The sequence below is a fragment of the Durio zibethinus genome, chromosome 10 (assembly GCF_047325235.1).
Source record: "Durio zibethinus cultivar Kanyao isolate XHJ-2024 chromosome 10, ASM4732523v1, whole genome shotgun sequence".
In the NCBI taxonomy this organism is placed as follows: Eukaryota; Viridiplantae; Streptophyta; class Magnoliopsida; order Malvales; family Malvaceae; genus Durio; species Durio zibethinus.
The window spans coordinates 17,631,527-17,654,261 of record NC_143171.1 but is presented as its reverse complement, the minus strand read 5'-3'; the positions used below and the strand labels follow the sequence as shown (position 1 = coordinate 17,654,261).

Below are 22,735 nucleotides of genomic sequence, written 5' to 3'. Positions count from 1 at the left end.
TTCATCCAACTTAACGATTATGTAATCTGTTAATAAAATATTAAACTTTTAATTTCAATAATCATAATTCAATATCTAGTATTCTCAAATATAAAAAAATAATTTAATTATTTATAATTAATTAGATTCATGAATACCATAGATTCAAAAATAATTAAATTCATGTAACTTAAAATAAAATTAATATAAATACTATTTAATATTCATGACTATCCTGTGACAGTAAATGAACCCCTAGCCAAGATAATTTTAATATAATGTATTAAAAACTAATAATATTTGGAGATAGTTTTAAATTTAAACTAAAAAAAAATTTATTGTTTATTCCTTTAAACATTTTAAACTTAATATGCTCAACTCCAATTTAAAATTTCATTATGTAATTATCCATTTTTTTAACTTATTAGCAAATGACATCATCCCAATAAATTTTTTAATTTTAAAACTTATTGATATTTAAAACATGTAATATATAATATTATATCCAAATTAATTAAATTAAATTTAAATCTCAAATGTACAGAAGCTAATTTTAATGTTTATATTATTATTATTACTATTACTATATTATAAATAAAGTATAAATTTAAATGTGTAAATTAAAAATTAGATTGAAATTAATAACTAATTTTATTACTATTGTATTATTTATAATGATAAGAAACTAAAAAAATTTATTAAACCCATAACTAATATTGAACCTAATTTATTACTAAGCCTAATTTTTCAACAGAAATGACTAAAAGCCATATCACGTTTTTCAGCCCGTTTTACTCACTCCATTTTCATTGCCCAAATAACTATTTACTGAATCCATATTTCTAACAGAAATGAGTGAAGCCCATATGCTTAATAATTAATTATTAAGTAACAAAATCAACCAATCAAATTTTGAAAAATGGCAAACATTGGATTCCTAAAAATAATAAACAAATAAAACCAATTAAAATTTGCCAAATGTCAAATGAATAACTTCTTAGGGATTGTTTTAATTATATAATATTGATTTTAAATTCTTACAAAAAAAATTAGTTGTTTTATATTTAAATCTATTTAAATATATTAAAAATAATATAACAATAATAGCACAAATTTTTTTTTAAAAGAATTTTAAAAAATTGATAAAAATCAAATCGAACAAGTAGATTTCGATTTAGATCAATCGATTTTAAAAAGAAATTGATACAAATTCAAATCAAATTTTTAAAAACTTATAATACTATATATTTGTCATAATGATTTTGAGAACAAACGAATTTTGAAAAACAAAATAAATGGGATTGCCACAAATTTTTTTGGTTAAGTGTGATCGGTTACTTATTAAAACATATCCTCTTAATAAAATTTTAAAATTTATTAAAAAATAATTTTGGATCTACAAAAATAGTTTGGGTTCGAGAGTCTTACATGTAGAGAAGGATTAACACTCCCACAGCACCTATTTAAAACAATATCAATTAATTATGTATTATCTTTTACTATTGATTAAAATAGTCTTAATTTCAGTATTCAAATATTGATTTTCTTAATTTTCTTTAAAAACATATTTTTTAAGTTTTAATAAGTTTCAAAATAAATAATAACCTTATATTCAAAAATTCTTGGAAATATTTCAATACTTTGGTGATATTAAAATGAATTATTTTACCTAAGAAATTTTTAAGAATTGCTACTCAAAATTCTTAAAAATTCTATCATCGGTGATCCATATTTATCTCAAACATTTATTTTTGAAAAAAAAAACATAAAATATATATCTATGATTTGAATAATAAATAATATTTTCTTAAACTCATTTCTATGCCATTTAAAAAAAGTGAGAAACCTTTATCGAAAATTAATCTAAATATTTCAATACATTCATGATATTTTAGATAGATTTTCTTACCTAAAAATTTTTTAAAAATCACTACAATAATTTCTTTAGGATCTCATTCTCAAAGATTTTTCATTTGTTTTTTGTTAATTATTAAAAGTCAAGTAATAATAATATTATCCACAAATATTTATTTCCTAAAAAACACACTCTTATTTATTAAGAAAACTGTTCAAACTAAAGAAAACAATTATAGAAATGAAAATTTTCTATATTGAAAAGAAACTTCTAAATATTTCAATACTTTGGTAATTTTTAAAAGATTTTTTTTACTTAGGGAATTCTTGGGAATCATTACTCGGACTTTCCGGAAGTCTCATCATCGAAAATTTCATTTACATTTAAAAGTATATATTGCAAACAATCAAGTAGAACATGAATACAAAAAATAAAAATTGATTAAAATGTTTTAATCCTCTTTACTTATTACTAAAAATTTTGAAAGGAACATGTAAATAAAAAATTTATTGAAAATTTTTCTAGATATCCCAATACTTTGGCAATATTTTACAAAAATTTTCTCACTTAGGGATTTCTTAAAAATCTTTACTCAAACTTTCTTAGAATCCCATCCTCAAAAATTTCATTCACTTTTTCCTTTCTTACTTAATTAATTATATTTTTTTAATGTAATTTTTAAACTTTAATTATATCAATTTCCTTATTAAAAGAGTCATCACACATTATTATTATCATCTGTCAAAACTTTAGAAAAATAGATAAATGAAACTTTTTTTATTGGATATTTTTCTAAATACTCTATTACTTTAGTAGTATTTTTTTAAAATAATATCCTTACCTAGACATTTTAAAGAATCACTACTTGAATTTCTCTAAAATATCATCCTCAGAAATTTCACTCAATTTATTATTAATAAATGAAGAACGAATTTGCATTTAAAATAAATTAAGGTACAAAAACTAAATTGCATAAAAATCAAAGTGAACATAGAAATTTAACCAAACTAGCAATGAAAGGAAAATGTATAGGATTTAAATTATAATCATATTTGAAACAACATTAGAGAAATAAATGACGATATAAAACATTCATGAAAATAAGCCTTATTGTAAAAATTTCAGCATCTTTTCAAAACTTTGTAAAGTTGTAAACAATCCAAAAAGGAAAAATAAGACAAGATTTTGAGCTAGGTGAAACAATACTATTAACAAGTGAAAAAACCAAAATAGAAAAAGAATTTCTAGCATTCCCATAAGTATTCATCACACCATAAAAGACCAATAGATTTAATGAATATTTAAAAAATCAATGACCAAGTATAGCATAACATCAAACAAATCAACTTGGATATGTATTGACCACAACTTCTATGAAGTCAAGCCAAAGATGCCCATGGCATGTAAAGAAAAAGGAAGCCAATTCGATCAACACTAAACTATATAAATGAGAACACTACAGTAGCTAAAAACAAAAAATAAAATTGAAATCATGCTGCATGCAAGAACAAAGATAGTTAAATTTAAACATTTTCTTCCTTAGCTTGCTTCCTCTCTTTTATTTTTGGTAGCTACCTCCCTATTCTTTCTGGTAGCTTCCTATTCTTTCTTCCTTTGGTAATTTCTCCTCCAGCCTTTTTCTTTTGGCAACTCTTCTCCTTTTCTTTCTCTTTTTTCCTCCTCCTTCACCTTTCCTATTCAACTTCTTCTTCTTCTTTTTTAGCAATTTTTTTCTTCTTTTTTTTTACGTGTTTGACTTTTTTTCCACTTTTCCAGCCTTCTAGCCTTTGACCGAACTCTCCAGCTTTTTGTTTCTTCTTCCTCTACTCTATTCAGCTAGCCTTTATATTTTTTTTAGCAGTTTCTTTCCCTCATCTTTTTTAAGTGTTGGGCTTTTTCTTTTTTTCACCTTTTTAAGCCTTCTAGCCTTTCTCTTCTTTCTCTTTTTGATTGAACCTTTCTAACCCCCTTTAATAGTTAGCTCCAAAAAAAAATCTGATGCTTAATGGATATAGACCCTTTTATGAGATTTCATCCAAGGGTTAATGCTTATCTTTTTTATTCTTTTCAAGGAACCAACTTTGGTCATTGAATCAACATCAATAAAAAATTCAGTGGTTCACATTATTCATTGTAAAAGTTAGATTTTTATGCCCTCCAAACACATGAAAAGACCATTTTACTTCTAGTGCAAAGTTTTTTTTATTTAAGTCATTTTTTTATAAATTAATGTTCCCATGCTCATTTTTGAAATTTTAAAATACCAAAAATCATGAAATATTATAATTGATATATGGAAAGTTTCATGAAAATCTAACCTCATGAAGGTTAAATTACAAAAATACCTTTATAAGGGTATTTTCATAATTTTACACTTTTCAAGGTACTGCTATGATTTTAAATACACCAAAAATCATAAAATATAATAAAATTAAAATTTATAAAAATCATAAAATATAATGAAATTAAAATTTATAAAATTTTATGAAAATATGAGCTCAAAAAGATCAAATTACAAAAATACCCTTATAAAGGTATTTCAATAATTTCACATTTCTTGAGATACAACTGTGATTTCAAATGCACACAAAATTATAAAATATTATGAAATTAAGATCTAAAAGTTTTATAAAAATTTGAGCTCAGAAAGGTCAAATTACAAAAATATCCTTTATAAGGGTATTTTGATAATTTTGTACTTTCCTTATTGTAACAAAAAATTTTAATGTTTTAAAAATCACCAAATTTAATTTTAAATCACATTGATTTCAATTAGACTTTGAACTTTGAAAATTAACTTCAATTTTATTCATTTTGATCAAGTTTTGTACAATTTTAACTTGAGTTGAATTTAAGTTTACTTGTTTCATTTATTCTTTATTTTTTATACATCCATATAAAAAAGTATCATCCATATAAATCCCATGCAAAAGAATTTGACATTAATCATATGGGTCTCCTTTTTATTAGGCCTAAATATCAATACATTTTTATGGACTCTTAAAGGGTTGTAAATGGGCCTGGGCTATCCATACTAAAATGTTCCAGACAAAATTCAGTGTCTACAACTATCCCTATTTCATATTTTTGAAAATAAAAAATAATGCAAAGATATAAACAATAATTTTTTCTGGATGATGCTTTTGAGATTTTTTTTTTTTAGCATTTCTTGTTCGAAAATGGTTCCTCTTAAATAGAGGCTTTGAAACTATAAAAATTTTGTTTGAAAATTGCTCCCCCTAAATAACTCCCCCGAAATAAAGGCTTTGAAACTTTGAAAATGGCTCCCCCAATAGAGGCTTTAAAGGCTTTGAAACTTTGAAATTTTAAAATGTTTTACCCGAAGATCTTAGAGATTATGCTCGGAGGTCTTACGAATCTCAAAATCTTTAAATGCTCCTCTCAATCAGAGGCATTGAAACTTTAAAATTTTAAAATGTTTGCTTAGAAGTCTTAGAGATTATGCTCAAAGGTCTTACAAATCTTAAAATCTTTGCATGCACCTCCCAATTAGAGGCATTGAAACTTTAAAAATAGCTTCCCCCAAACAGAGGCTTTGAAACTTTGAAAATTTAAAATGTTTTGCCCGGAGGTCTTAGAGATTATGCTTGGAGGTTCTATAAATCTAAAAATCTTTGAATGTTCCTCCCAATCAGAGGCATTGAAACTTTAAAATTTTAAATTGTTTTGCCCGGAGGCCTTGGAGATATACTGGGTGCCAGTTTAACTGGACTTAAGTCTTAACTTGTATCATTTTTTTTTTCATTTTTTTAACAATCTCTCTGCTTTTTACAGGTCATTTTTCTTTTAACTTTTCAAACCTTTTTGACATTTTGATCTCTTGTCAAACTAGTTTTTTCTTTCTCTCATATTTTCATGATAGATTTCTTTTTTCTCTCTTTTTTATTTTTGTCTATATTTTTTTTAATATTTACAAAGTTGATAAATGCAATTATGATACAAATGTCTATTTTCATCAAATGATGCTAATGCAAATGTCAATATGAATGCTTGATACAAATACAAATGTCTTTTTCACAATGCAAATGACAATGTTTCTTTCACTTAAATGCCCTTACAAATACCTTTTCTTAGGATGTAGATGCCATGACGTAAATGCAAATTTCTTATTATAGTGCGAATACAAATATCTTATACAAATACAAATGCAAGTGATGCAAATGCAAATATCTTTCTTATGATGCAGATGCAAGCAATGCAAATGCAAATATCTTTTTTATGATGTAGATGTAAATGCAAATGTCTTTCTTATGATACACATACAAGTGCAAATGCAAGTGATACAAATGTGAATTTTTTTTTATACAGATACAAGTGATGCAAATATGAATTTTTTTTATGCAAATGTAAGTAATGCAAATGTCTTTTTCATGATGCATATGTAAGTGCGAATGTAAGTGATACAAATGCGAATGTCTTTTTTTATGATGTAGATGCAAGTGATGCAAATGTGAATGCAAATATCTTTCTCATGATGCACATGCAAATATGAATGCAAGTGATGAAAATGCGAATGTCTTTTTTTATGATGCAAATGTGAATGCAAATATCTTTCTCATGATGCACATACAAGTATGGATGCAAGTGATGCAAATGTAGATGTTCTTTTTTGTGATGCAGATGTAAGCGATGCAAATGTAAATGTCTCTCTTTTTTTTGTGATGTAGAGCTGAATGCAAATGTTTTTCTCATGATGCACATGCAAGTGCAAATGCGAGTGATGCAAATGTGAATATCATTTTTTTATATAGATGCAAATGATGCAAATGTCTTTCTCATGATGCATATATAAGTACGAATGTAAGTGATACAAATGTGAATGCAAATGTCTTTTTCATAATGCACATATAATATGAATGCAAGTGATGCAAATACAAATATCTTTTTTTTGTGATGTAGATGTGAATGCAAATGTCTTTTTCATGATGCACATGAAAGTGATACAAATACGAATTTTTTTTTTTTTTGTAATGCAGATGTAGGTGATGCAAATGTGAATGCAAATGTCTTTGTCAGGATACACATGCAAGTATGAATGCAAATAATGCAAATGTGAATGTTCTTTTTTCTTTTCTTTTTTTTTTTATGCCAAATAAGCTGGTCTTGCATGCACGAGAATTGGTGATCTCTATCAAAAATGAAAGGTGAAAATTCTTTCCAAATGGGTTGAATGGTTTTATATATGAAAATTTATGTTTATTCAAAAGGGTTTCAACACTTAAAAAGAATAAATAAGGCATATAATTTTCTATGCAAGCTTATAGATGAAACATAAGTTTTTCTAAAAACATAAATTCCTTGAAAACCAAACAAATTCCACATTTTCTTTGGTTTCCAAATGTTACAATTTGATATATGTCAAGGTTAGCTATAAGGGTTTGAGATTTTGAAAGGTTATTTGGAAATGAACAAAGGTTGAGATTTTCAAAATCAACTCATCTCAAACTTCCATGACTTTGATATTTCAAATCTTTTTATAAGGTTTGGCTTATCTTGGTTCAGCATTTACTACATTTAGCATTAGAAGTGGCCTTCAAGATTTGCTTTAGACTACCTTTTTTCTTTATTTTCACCCTAAAGTCATTTTTATTTCTATTTTTCCTTTTATTTATTTTATTTATTTTTTATTTATTTTTTAATTGATTTTTTATTAAGATACCATACACTTAAAAAAATTCTAAACTAATTCGATAGAGGAAAAAAAAATTTTTGAAAAGGGGTTAACGATCCAAATAAAAAATTATGTAATAAATGGGGACTAAAAAGAATCATGATTATTCTTTCAAAAGAAACTTTTCAATTTTAAGCCTTTGTGCTTGATCCAATATGGACTTTTCAAATGTTATAACGTAAGTTAAAGTTCACAGTTGTCAAGAAAAAGGATAGAAATACCCAAAACAAGTATTTAAGGGTATTTAAAACCAATGATCATTTTTATATTTGAAAGATACACTCTGAGGGCTATTCCTTTTTACTTTCCACCTATTAATTTCTTTTTTTTTCTTTTCTTTTTTTTGGTTTTTTTTACATCCTTTCATTGAGTGGATTCAAAACTTTTTGTAAACATTTATATTAGATTTTTACCCCTATCATATGGGATTCCATTTGAGCATCCTCATTCTTAACCCTTAAATGTGTACTTTTTTGCTCTTCAATGTGAAGAGTGATCCATAGTTAGGATTTATTTTGAAAGAATTCAATCAAGCTTAAAAGGGTAACAAGGGATAAATTTTTACATTTATGAAAGGGTAATGAAAAATGGTCATTGTCATTTCAAGTATAAACACTTAAATTGAAGAGTAATTCCTTTAGAAAAATAATCTCGAAGAAACGTATTCATTTTAATTTTTTTTTAATTTTTTGGTTTTTTAATTTTTTGTGATTTTTTTTATTTTTATTTTTTGCATTTTCTATTTTGGGCTTTTGTTATCCCTTTTCCAAAACTTTGAATTTGTCAGGATTTTATTGAAATTTGTTTAAATTTTCTAAGTGCATGATGTCATAACCATTTTTTTTCTTCTTTTTATTTTTATTTTTTTGTATTTAACATGCCCTTCATGACTCATACCTAATTCATTTTGCCAATAATGTGTTTCATGAAAGATGCCTCATTTTAGCAAATCATCCTTAATGAAAGTTATTACAAGAAATGATTATGTGAAATGAAAGGAAAAATGTCATATAAAATAAACTTGTTTAAGGTACCAAATGATCTATGTCACTTTACCAAAAAGAGAATGAATAGGTTGATCATAACTCAAATTGTTTAAAGGGCAATGAGATCTTTCTTTTCTGATCAATATGCCCTTGAGATGCATGGGTCGGGCTAATTTTAGGGTAAATAACTAAAAGGTTGATAAGTTTCATGATCAATATGACCCTGACAACATATGAGTCAGGTTAACTTTTTGGGTAAAAGGGTTGAAAGATTGATAAATATAAGCAACATGCCTCGAAAACACATGAGCTAGGCTAAATTTTGGGTAAAAGATTGAAAAGTTGGTAAGTTTGCAATCATTTTACAAGATTTGGGGTGGTTTTGATTTTTTAAAAATTTTAGAATTACAGCATAATATTAACACATCAAATTACTACATCTGAATCCTTAAAAAAATCATATTTGCCTGATCTTTTAGGAATCTAAATTTCTTTCTTCTTTTTTAAATTAGATGTTTCATTATTCATTATCTTGGAAAAGAATATAACTTTTTGATGTCATAATATTATTGGGTGAAAGTAAAGTTCATGAATTCAACTTTATGACTTTTGAGAAGTTATGGCTATTGAATGAAATCATTTGAAAGGCTTAGGAAAGAGAGTTTAGGTATTTGATAAATCCTTAATAGTGATCACCAGCTCATACGAAACTCAAAATTTTTTTTTTAACTTTTTTTTTATTTTAACCTTGGGACCTAACAATGTAGAGCTTTATTCAAATCTAACATTTTTTTCCCTTTTTACCAATTATAAGTCCAAAATTTAGCAGAAATTAAAAAGATCAAATTACGATGTAAATCCATGGAACACTCTTGATGCATAAGATCTATTCATAAAATGCAAACAGTCAAACATGACCTAAAAATTCATATTCCCAATAATATTCTCGAGATGACACTAAAACTTACCAATAAAGGTTTTCAACTGGTGTCAAAATTTACATATCCTTTCTTGATCAAGTGTTGTACTTTATACTTAGAAATTAGCTAGCATATAAACCTATATTACTGATCATTTTATTCGACTTGTAGTTTTATCCCAGTCATTTTTATTCTTTGACTTGTAGTTTTGTCCTAGTCGTTTCTTTATTTTTTTTTATTCACAATTTTATCCCGGTCATATTTATTTTTTGAATTACAACTTCATCCTGATCATCTTTATTTTCTAACCTACGACTTCTTTTAGTCATCTTAATTCTCTAACTTGCAATTTTCTTTCGATTATCTTTATTTTCTGACCTATGATTTCATCTTGATCATTTTTATTCTCTTTGTTTCCTGATTTGTGACTTCGTCCCGATCATTTTTATTCCTTGACTCACAATTTCATCCTAACCATCTTTATTCCCTAACTTGCAATTTTGTCATGACCAACTCTATTCCTTGATTTACGACTTTATCCCAATCATTTTTATTCTCTAACCTGTAATTTCATCTTGGTTAACTTTTTTTTTTTATCTACGATTTTGTCTCAGTCATTTTTTTCTAACTTATGGTTTCCTCCTGGTCATCTTTTTTTTTTTACTTACGATTTTGTCTCGAACATCTTTATTCCCTAACGGCCTCTTTTCGATCATTTTTATTCTGACCTGCAATTTCAACCTAGTTATCTTTATCCTCTAATATGTGGTTTCGTCTTGATCATTTTTATTTCTTGACTTGAGGTTTTGTCCCGATGATCTTTATTCCTTAACCTAAGATGTTATACGAATCATTTTTATTTTCTGACTTGCGATTTCATCTTGGTCATTTTTATTTCTTAACTTGCAATTTTTTTACAATCATCTTTGTTTTCTAACTTGCGATTTCATCCCAATCATATTTATTTATTGACTTACGATTTTATTTCAATCATTTTTATTTTCTAACTTATGATTTTGTCTTAGTCATCTTTATTTTTTGACCTATAGTTTCATCCCAATTATCTTTATTCCTTAACTTGTGACTTTTTCCTAGTCAAATTTATTCCCTAACCTATAGTTTCGTTAGACTTATGGTTTCATTTCAGTCATTTTTATTTCTTAACTTGTGACTTCATCCTGGTTATTTTTATTCTTTGACTTACAATTTTTGTCTCGATCATCTTTATTCCCTGACTTGTTACTTCATCTCGATCATTTTTATTCCCTGACATACGATTTTATCCCTATTATCTTTATTTTTGGACCTATGATTTTATCTCAGTTATCTTTATTCTTTGACCTAAGATTTTCGCCTGATTTACGATTTTATCTCGATCATCTTTATTTTCTGACTTGTGGCTTCATCCCAATCATCTTTATTCCTTGACTTGTGATTTCATCCTGATAATTTTTATTCCTTAACCTGTGTTTCGTTTTAGTAATTTTTATTCTTTGACCCGCAGTTTCACCTGACTGTGGTTTTATCTAGATCATTTTTATTTTCTAACTTGTGACTTTATCCCAGTTATCTTTATTTTTTGACTTGTAGTTTCGTTTCAGTCACCTTTATTTCTTGACTTGCTGTTTCATTTCGATCATCTTTATTCTCTAACTTACGATTTCATCCTACTCATCTTTATTCCCTGACTTATGGTTTCATCTCGATCATCTTTATTCCTTAACTTTTGATTTCGTCTCAATTATTTTTATTTTTAACTTATGATTTTATCTCGATCATTTTTATTTTTTGACTATGACTTTGTCCCAGTCATCTTTGTTTTCTGACTCGTGACTTTATCCCGATCAACTTTATTCCTTGACTTACAGTTTTGTTATAGTCATCTTTATTTTCTAACTTGTGACTTCTTTTTTATCATTTTATTTTTTGATTTACAATTTTGTCAATTTAATTTTATTTTTGAACTTGCAATTTTATCCCAGTTATCTTTATCATAAAACTTATGGTTTTATCCCAATTATCTTTATTTTCTGATTTGTGATTTTATCTTAATCATCTTTCTAACTTGCAGCTTTATCCCAGTCAATTGTATTTTTTTACTTATGACTTCATCGTACTTAACTTTATTTTTTAACCGATCATCTTTATTCCCTAACTTGCGATTTTATCCTAATCATCTTTATTCCAAGACTTAGGTTTCATCTCAATCATCTTTATTCTTTGACTTACGATTTTAAACAAGTCATTTTTATTTTCTAACTTATGGCTTCATCTCGATCATCTTTATTTTCTAACTTGTGGTTTCATTTTAGTCATTTTTATTTTTTGACTTGCAGCTTCATCCTGGTCATCTTTATTTTCTAATTTATGACTTGATCCCAATCATCTTTATTCTTTGACTTAGAGTTTCATCCTAGTTACCTTTATTTTCTAACTTGCCATTTCATCCAAGTCATCTTTATTTCTTGACTTGTGGCTTCACTTTAGTAATCTTTATTTCTTGGCTTACAACTTCTACTCAATCATTTTTATTTTCTGACTTACGGTTCGTCTCAGTCATTTTTATTCCTTGACTTGCAGCTTTATCCCAGTTATATTTTTTTTTAACTTGTGGCTTTATCTTAATCATCTTTATTTTTGAACTTACGATTTCATCCTAATCATCTTTATTTTCTGACTTATGGTTTCATCCTAGTCATCTTTATTGCTTTACTTGCAGCTTCATCCCAATCATATTTGTTTTTTAACTTAAGATTTCGTCTAGTCATCTTTATTTTTTTACTTGTGATTTTGTCAAAGTCATCTTTATTCCTCGACTTGGATTTAATTTCAGTTATCTTTATTTTTTAACTTGTGTATCAATTCTAATTATTTTTTGTAATTTATGAAATTTTCAATTAAAAAAACCAAACGACAAAACAAAAAAAAACATAACATAACAAAAGAAAAACAACAACAACAAAAAATGATTACCTTAGGAAGTACTATCTAGACAAAATTATTGTCTATTTTTTTGCATTATTTTTAATCTTCAAAAATATATAAAGAGGGACAGTTATAGATACCTAATTTTGTCTAGGATATTTTGTTTTTTAAATCAGGTTTATTTTTATAATTAGGTCTCACCTTAGTCATCAATTTTTCGAGTTCATTAACAATCTATTTCTAAATGTTTCAAGATAAAACTAATGTGGGCCCTATAGTAACGCCCGTTGCATTAGCCCAAACTGGCCTAATAAAAAGTTAGTTAATAGAGTTATCCTTAAAACATATTAATGGCCCATTGTTAGCCATTAAATATCAAAAAAATAAAAAAATGTATATAATAAATGTAAAAATATATTAAAAGTATATAATGAAAAATAAAAAAATAAAAATAAAAAAATAAAAATAAAGATATATATAATAAAAAAAAAAGCTTAGCCCACTTGGTTTAAAAAACTTTGCATGAGTATTTGGCAAAAACAAAACACGTACATTGGAGAGAAAAAACAAAACGACTTGAGGTGTTAAAAACTACATTGAGGCATGAGTTTCAGAATATGGGATCATTAAAGTCGTGTGAAGAAAACCTGAAGAAGATGGCATGCACTAAAGGATAATTTTCAAAAGGTAGTAAGAAGAAGAACAAATAGGAAATTGAAGGAAAAAAAGATTAAATGTACAATTGAAAAAACCAAAAAAATTAGAAACTAAAGGAAAAGGCAAAACTGCACCAGAAAAACAAAATGCCAAAGAAAAAAAAAGAGCAAGCAAAAGGGTGACAGTGGTTGAAATGAAACAATAGCAATCAAAGAAAGATGGTTCAAACAAAAAAAAAGAAAAGAAGAGCAAGCAGTGACAAAAGAATATCACCCAAAAAAAGGAAAAAATAACCAAAAAAACTAGCAATACCAGTTGTAAGAAAACGGGTAAAGGGAAAAGGAGGAAACAAAAGTAAAAAAAAAAGGAAGACATTCAGCAAAAAAAGAGCGAAAATGACACAGACCAAAAAAAAAAGAGAAAATTAGGCAAGAAAAAAAATAGAAAAAGAAAAAAAATAGGTAAAGAAACTGAAAACAAAAAAAAAAAAAAAAGCGAGGAAAATATGTATAGAAGCATTCAGCAGAAGATAAAAAAAATAAAACGCAAAAACTATAAGCACAAAACTATTAGGGTTTACCTTAGATCTTATAATCCTACATCAAAAATTAAGTGAAATTATAAGAGTTTGAGTTTATCTTGTATCCCACATTGAGAGTCTAATAAAGGTATAAGAGTTTCACCTTTATAAATAAGATGCTTTAGTTTTAGATTGATAATCCCATATAATTATACACTAAGAGAATAGCTAAGTGAGTAGTCTATTAAAATGATATAATTAAATTTTAGGTTAATTTTGAGTAAGAAGTTTTTTATGATTTTTTTCATTCTAAAAGTCTTACAAGTATAAAGATTTATTTGTTAGTGGATTGAGTTTAAAGTAGATCATTTTGAGTTAGGTCGAATATATTTGTGTCTTTCTATTCTTGTTTTGGGCTTATTCTATTGTTTGTGTGTATCAGTGCTACGTACGTATGTTAATTTCTTAATAAATGGTATCAAAGCTGTGGTGATCCCTAATAATGGTATCAGAGGAAGGTTCAAAAAAATGATAAGCAGGCCTAAGAGAAGTATTTCAAGATATCTGAATAAGGTATGTCTAGTATGCCTATACCTAAGTTTGAAATTTCATTATTTGATGAAAAAAGTAATTTTATGTTATGACAAAACATGATTCAAGATCTATTGCTACAACAAAGGTTGAATCAAGCATTAGGGAGTAGTAAGCTTGAGGGAATGTCTTATAGTAATTAAATAGAATCAAGAAGAAAGTTGTTGTACTATTATATTAGCACTAACCCCAAAGATAAAATACAGTACGTTAACTGAAAGTACTCAAAGAGCTTGTGGGATAAGTTTGAGAGTATTTATGCTTTGAAGTTATTAACTAACAAGTTATGTTTAAATATGGACATGTATTCTTTAAAGATGGACATGTATTCTTTAAAGATAGAAAAAGGTATGAATCTTCATAATCACTTGAATGAGTTTAATATATTGGTTTTTCAATCACTGGCGATTATTGTTGATGAGTTAGAAAATGAAAAGAAGGCTTTAATTTTGTTGTTATCTTTGTCCAAGTCATATAGACATTTAGTTCAAACTTTATTGGTGGGTAAATCTACTTTGAAATTGGATAATATAACTATCCTATTGCATGAGGATGAAAGATTTATAGGAACATAGAACTCATCACCTTAAAGAAGTGCACTAGTTATAAAGGTTTCAAATTGATGGATGACTTAAAAGAGGGTTAATGGATCAAGAGGAAAATCTAAATTAAAAGAAAAAAATTATAATGAAAGAATGTTATTATTGTGGTGAAAAGAGACATATTCAAGTACGCTATAAAAAGCTGAAAAGGGATTTGGCTACTTTTAAAAAGGTGAATGATGAGAAAAAATTGGATGAAGGTAAAAATGATACTGCTATTATTGTGTTTAATGATGATGATATCATTTTGACAACTTTTGTAGTTAGGTTTTAGATTCAATCACTACAGTCCATATCTACAATGATAAGAGTTATTTTATGGAGTTAAAAAAGAATGAAAAGTATAAGGATATTATGGTTGCTAACAATGAAAAAATATAGATTCAAGACATTGGGAGTGTTCACTTTAAATCTTATAATGGTGTTTTTAGGACACTTCATTTTGTAAGGTATGTATCGAGTTATAGCTACAATTTGATTGCTTTAGGTAAGTTAGCTTCTTAGGGGTACACATATTATGGTAGTAATAATTTATTAAAAATGTACAAGAATGATAGTGTGATTCTACAAGAAAATAGGGTTAACAATCACTTGTATATGCTTGATGAAGGCTCAGTTGCTGAGATTTCTATGACGAAAGAAAAGAAGAAGGGCAAGCATATCAACTTTGCAGATATTGTTAAAGTGTTTGGTGATTTAAGTCAAGTGAAGATTTGTTGGGGTTTGCCTTAAATCTCATAATCTCACATCAAAAGTTAAGTAAAATTATAAGAATTTGAGTTTATCTTGTATCCCATATTAAGAGTTTAGTAAATGTATAAAAAGCTTCACCTTTATAAATAAGATACTTTAGTTTTAGTTTTGTAATCCAAAATAATTAGATACGAAGAGAATAGCTAAGTGAGTAAGCTAATAAAATGGTATACTTAAATTTTCAATTAAGTTTTGAGTAAGGAGTTTTTGGTGACTTTTGTCATTCCAAAAGTCTCACAATTGTAAAGATTTATTTGTTAATGAATTGGGTTTAGACTAGGCCATTTTGAATTTGACTGAATATATTTGTGTGTTCTTATTTTTATTTTGAGCTTGTTCTATTGTTTGTATGTGTCAAAGCTATGTGCACATGTTGATTTCCTAACAAATGATATCAGAACTATGGGGATCCTTTGACGAAAAGAACAAACCAAAAATAGGAAAAAAAAAAAAAACAAAGCTATAGCAAAAAGAGAAAAAAATGATCAACAGTTCTAAAAACCCTAGGCACATAAACTGGAAAAAAAAAAGCAGTAAAAAACTAAATGAGACAGAAAAAAACTGGCCAAGTGACAGAAAAGACTAAAAAAAAATAAAAAAGAGCAAAAAAAAATAAAAATAAAAATTATAAAAAACTGAATAGAAGGTGATGAAGCAAAAACCAAAAAAAAGATACAAAAAAAAATTTGGAAAGGCAGCAAAAAATGCAGCAAAGAAAAAGAAAGCAAAAAAATAAAAGAAGAACTAGATTAGTAACAAAAGAAGAACAAACCGACTGAAAAATAAGAAAAAGGTATATTTTTTTCATTTTTTTAACATGTTTACCGTCCATGGTTTTGTTCTCTTGCATGGTTTATTTTATATTGGATTTATGGCTCTTGAAGCTTTCGGCTTTACCTTGTTTCATGTATTTTGGTTCATTTTCTATTTTTTTGTATAAGGATAGTGTATAGAAGTTTAAAACCTTATACTCATGTTCGCTGTTTTATGGTTCAAGAAAGTCAATCTTTTCATAACTTTCATTTCGTTTTGCTTTGTTGTTTGTCATTCATAGTGGTAAGGAAAGGAAAAAATTCGAAATTTCATATTGAAATTAGAGAAGTTTGTAAATTCCTAAAATGAAACCGAAACCCTATGTGAAAACTCAAACTTTAAAGTGAAACTCCAGTATGAGACTTTCAATGAAACCCTAAAGTGAAACTCTAAAATCAAAACCCTAAGTGTGAAACCTTAAAAACCTATGTACAAATCTTAAACCTTAAATAAAATCTTAAAACCCCAAAGCCAACATAAAATTTAAGGACTTGATGAAAACTTTTCATGAAGTAATATGTTCTTGAATGTCGTCTAGATTATGAGATATTTAGAAATTTTTATTTTATTAAAAATTTTAATATAATTTTATTTTTTAAAAATAATAAAATTAAATAAAGAATAAAACATAAAATATAAAATATAAAAAAAATGAGATTTTATAATATAAAAGGTCACACCTAAACTCTACCTAGATATTAAAAAATTCATGTGGTCTTTTTATATTTAAAAACCTGATTTCAAATTTAAATCTCCTTATTATTTAAAACATATTTGCATATATTTATTTTCTTGCACTCATTATGCATATACATGTATTTCAATTATTCTTATTTATGGATTACTATAGTCTTTTTCATTTTTATTATATAAATAAATAAAAATAATATTTCATGAAATATAATTTTTGTATTCTGCCTAAATGTTGAAAAGTCACTACTAATTATCATTTTCAAAGGATATTATTTTATTTTTAAAGAAATGTTGTGATCAATTTTAAATGGAAATGATTATTTTCGAGTTCTACATTTGTGTCAGAGAATTTTGAAGTATTTCTTTAATTTAGAGATTTTCATGATATTTATAAATAAAGATCTTTAAATATTTTATTTTTTAAAAATAAAGTGAATTATAATTAAATTTCATATAAAAACCGTTTTGATCCAAAGTTATAAATAGCATATGGTTATATAGTATCAATTTTATAGATGTTATGGAGATGCTAATCTTTTTTCAAATGTAATTGGCTCTAGAATGCAATCATATTTTCGTAGACTAAAATTATTTTTTTTAATAAACTTATTATTTTATTAAAAAAATAAAATTTGTGATGGTCAATCACACTTTAAAAAAATTGATAATGACTTATATTTTTCTTGATTTTTAATTTTTACGATCAAATGTTTAGACCTATATATTATGATATTCTTATAATTATTTTTTCTCTTAAAATTTAAAAATCTACTAAGAACATCCCTTGAAAGTCAACTTAGAGAGACATCCAGTTTCCTACATATTACATTTGGTCATTAACATAATACATGATTATTTTATTATTTTACATGTATTTTAAAATTAATCTATCTTTGGAACTTAAATTTATGCCCACCTCTATCGGTACCTCTAGACAATGACAAGCTTCGCTTTTATTTAAAAGCAAAATTTGATTGCTGTTTTCTAGATATACTATAGTACTTGTTTTCATCTTAACTTTTCATGTGAGTGGGTAACAAAACAAATCTAGTTTATTAATTTTTATTTCAAACTTTAATTTGATTATTTTTATATATAGTTCTTATAAAATTGTATGTTCAAACAAAATAATTATACTAATTATAAACAAATTACAATTATAAGTAAACAAATACTTACGTTGGAAAGAAGAAAATACTAAAAACGAGCAAATCAACATATTTTTGATAAATAAATAAGAATGGCTGGAAAACTTGAATCTAATAAACAATCAAAATCTAATGGACGGATTGTGTCAATTCAAATGGAAGGAAATTCACCAAACAATTGTAATTACACAAAATAAACAATTAATAGGAGAGAAGTTTCCTTTCTTTATTATTTAGGGTTCCTTTTTTTTTTTTTAAAATGTATTTCTAAAGCAAAATTCTAAATGTATCAATTCCATCCCTTATAAGAAAGTCTAACTTTAAAATTATTTAGGGAAGAAATTAAGCTTGAGATATCTTGGTTTTCTTATAAAATATTTTAATAAAATTATATTATTATCTTTAGGTGTGAAAAAATTTGAAAAAATTAAAAATCAATTTGAAATCGAATTATTTAATTTTGTTTGAATTGATTTTTTATGCAATTTAAGTTTGAATATTAAATATTTTTATATTAAGTTTGAATTTTATTTCTAATTAAGAAATGAAAAATAAAAAATTGAATTATATATTTTATTAGTTTTTTTATTTTATTAAATTTTTATAAAATAAAAATAATTATTTTATATTCAAATCTAATTAAATATATTAAAAATTATATTAAAATAAAAATTAATTAAATAAAAAAATTAATAAACTGAATCAATAAAATTTTATTCATAGTTAAAAAAAATTGATTCTAATTCAAATTAAATTTTAAAAATATATAATATTATATATTTCTAAAAAATTCAATCGAATTCAATTGAAACTGACATCACCCTAATTATCTTTAATAAAGCCAAATCAAGTGAAAAAGCCTACACTACCCATCAAAGCTCCGGTGAAAATATATGTAAATTTATATGGACTATAAAAAAAAAAAAAAAAAAAAAAAAAAAAAAAAAAAAAAAAAAAAGAGGCATTTTAGGGAACTTATATACAGCCAATTTATGGCCCAAAGGCACAATCTTTCGTTAGTGAAGATTGAACGAGCTTAAGTTAGAAGGGTTATTTGTGTCATTTAAGGGCGAGATGGAGGATGTTTTAGTATTTTCAGTCGTGGAGGAGAGAAACCCTAGCGCTAGCAGCCATCAGGCGTCAATATATATATGCTAAGACTCTTCTTCTGCAATCGCCTAGGCTCCCTTCTGGTTGGGATATCCTTCTCTTTTTTTCTTTTTCTTTTTTTTTTTTAAAAAAGAAGCTGTTTTGATTTCAAGTACTGCTTTGCACAGGGATAAGTTTATTAGATTTTGAGAACTAAAAGGTTGTCCTGTGTACAATAAGCCGATGCTCTGGAACAAAGAATGAAGGTAGCATGGTAGTGTGCACAGAAATTGAATCCTCCGATGGGTCAACATGTCTGCTCTCTCTGAGCCTCTTATCTTTCTTGGGAGGCTTTGATGAGGGGGCCTGGTTTAGACCTACATTTTTCCACTGTCTGTTCTCTGCAGCCATTGTTTACTTTCCCTTCTTCTTTTTTAGATCTGGGAATTGGCAATTCTTCTTAGATTTGTTTAAAACCAATCTCTGCAAATTGGGCTTCTTTTATGCGATTAAAAAAAGAAAATGGGTTCAAACTGCTAATGCCGAATTACTAGTAGTGGTACGAGCTGCCAACCCAGCAAGTTTAAGGGCGAAAAAAAAAAGAAAAATGACTGACTGGGGCGGATTAATTTTACTTGTAGTGCCAGGCCTAATAACCTAAACAATTACATTGAATATTGATCACTTATGCCAAGTGTGTCATCTAAAAAGATGTTAAATTTCGATGCAACAAATTAGACTCTGTTTTTAATTTTTAGTATTTTTCGCTATTTATTTATTTATTGTTTTTAGTATATTTTTAAATTTTTGTTATTTATTTTTATAAAAAAAAAAAAAGACAAACTTTGTCTTAGTATAATCAAATATGAAATTTATGAATATAAACAATTAATGTAATTTTTATGTTATTAATACTCATTAAAACGATCATCTTAGATTATTACTGATATACTTGGCCAAAAAAAAAATACAGATGAACAGGAACAAGAAGATGATTACTGCCAGCATTTACTACCTATTTATCTGATACAATTTGAGGAAGAACTTAATTGCTGTGGTTGCAGCAGCGTACAATTGTCGGCTCAATTTTCATATACAGCAAGTCTAATTTCCTTCGTCGCAAGCCATGCTTCCAATTGAATTAAATGCTGCAACACAACTCCCACCCTGACCACTCTCTCTCCCCACAATTAAAATGGTATATTTTTCATTTATAATGCTTGCCATGACTATAGCTCTGCTTTTGACTACCATTGCTCGGTACGCCAATTTCATATCCATGTTGAATGTGCTCAACTGCCCCAACCCATAAAGCATATGGATCACCAACATCTGCTCACTCTACTAGTCCGGAAATGTTATAACCTTTTTGATCTTTGTGGCCGACTTGTCCAAAATCGGCTCTGGTTTTACTACTGTGACAAATGCGATTTTAGTATCCATTCACCGTGTAAAATTCTTGACTATACATGTCATTTATCTTTAAAACAAATATGTGGAGGAAGAAATTCAAAAGGTCTGTTTTTTTTTTTATGTTTTTAATCTAGTTTTACATTTTTTATTTTATTTTTTATTTTATCAAAAAAGACATCACGTGCATAAGTTTTTTTAAATCTTGTAATCTCAAACATAAATTCTAATGATATATTAACTATTTCAAGAATCAATCGACATAAATTTAAAAAATCTTAATTTTTAAAGTTTAAAATAGGTAACATAATATTCAATCTCACATATCATTTATGAAATTCTATATGCTTTTCCCAAATTTGTGAATTTATTTTTTATTATTAATCTCAACTTATTTAATTTGCAACATAGATATTTTTAAGGTTCTTGAATAAAAAATTAATATCATGAATGATCCTTAAATTATAATAAAATATCATTTAAATTTAAAATTTTTTTATTATAATATTTAAATAATAAATTTTTAATTAATGTTATGTTCACTTTTAATTGATAAATTTTAAATTATGACACATAAATAAATATTTTTTTAAATATTATATTAATTAATATGTTTATAATTTAAATATCATATTAAAAATTTTTAAAATTTAAATATTACATTAAATATTTTATCATACTTTAAAGATTATCTGTAATATTAACCTTGGAATAAATGATTATAGAATAGTTTTTTTTTTTTTTCTTTTATGAGGTGATAGATTGATAATTGCTTTGTCAGGGCCAATAAACCCAAACGTCACAATTAACAAATCCAAATGGTAACCAACTAAAGCAGGCAGTTTTATTATTATTATCATTTTCTCTTTTGTCTCCAAAACCAACGTTTCTATTCCAAATTAGCAAAACCAAAGATGACTCGTGAAACAAGAAATTCACCTTCATCACCCAAATTCTCCGCTGCATCATCAGCCATTCGCAGCAAAAATCATCGCAAAATCCCCCAAGAAAATTACTATTATTGTAGTGATGATGATAACTACATTGACAACTCTCTGTCTCATTCTCCTGATGAATTGCAACAATCAGAGAATGAGAATTATGACTATGATATTTATCATGCCTCCGACGCTCAATCTGAATCCATGAGCAATGCACCAAATGACCCTAAAACATTGCTCGGAAGCAGTGGTTTTAGTGCAGCAGCTTCTTTGAATTCAGTCCCAAATATTGCTAATTGGTCAGGGTCCAATCTTAATCTTACAGAGGCCACTTCATATGTTAACATTGCCCCATTACCTATCTTTCATGGCAGTCCCAACGAATGCCCAGTGACTCATTTAAACAGGTTTGCCAAAGTTTGCCGCGCAAATAATGCATCTTCTGTCGAAATGATGATGAGGATCTTCCCAGTCACCCTTGACAGTGAGGCTGGGCTTTGGTATGATCTTAACATAGAGCCATACCCTTCACTTTCTTGGAAAGAAATAAAGGCTTGCTTTCTGCAGGCATACCATAAAACCCAAGTGACAGAGCAGTTGAAGGATGAACTTATGATGATTAATCAAGGCAGTCAGGAGTGTGTGCGCTCATATTTTCTGAGACTGCAATGGAGTTTACAGAGATGGCCTGATCATGGGATCCCAGAAAATTTGCTTAAAGAGATATTTGTTGATGGACTGAGAGAGGATTTTAAGGATTGGATAATTCCCCAGAAACCTGATTCCTTGGGGGAAGCGTTAAGGCTTGCTTTTGATTTTGAACAAGAGAAAAGCATCAAGGTTACAAGGAAAAAGGATTTGAAATGTGATTTCTGTGGGGGGTCGCATCAGGAAAGGGATTGCAGAGTGAGGGAGAGAATGAAAGAGTTGTGGAGAAACACAAATGATCAGAAACAATGGATGGAATCTTCAGAGAAGAATCAAAGGAGTAAAGTAGTCAAGGAGAGAGGAGGAGAGGGTAGTGTTGTGGGGAAGAATTATATTGAAGAGGAAAATTATGCTGATGGAGATGAAAGAGAGATGTCAAGTGAGAAGAAGAAGAAGAGTGAGTGCCAGTGTTGGAAGCACCAGTGTTGGAAGACGCAGCTTGACAGAACCAAC

The 22,735-nt window shown here is 27.0% G+C and overlaps 1 non-coding gene across 1 annotated transcript; it reads left to right on the top strand.

Annotated features, from left to right (window-relative positions):
- The first annotated feature begins 19,481 nt into the window (after positions 1–19,481).
- Positions 19,482–19,608, top strand: LOC149516506 (small nucleolar RNA snoR100). The gene has a single exon (XR_016346046.1). It is a non-coding gene; the product is annotated as a small nucleolar RNA snoR100 (small nucleolar RNA).
- The last annotated feature ends 3,127 nt before the right edge of the window (positions 19,609–22,735 follow it).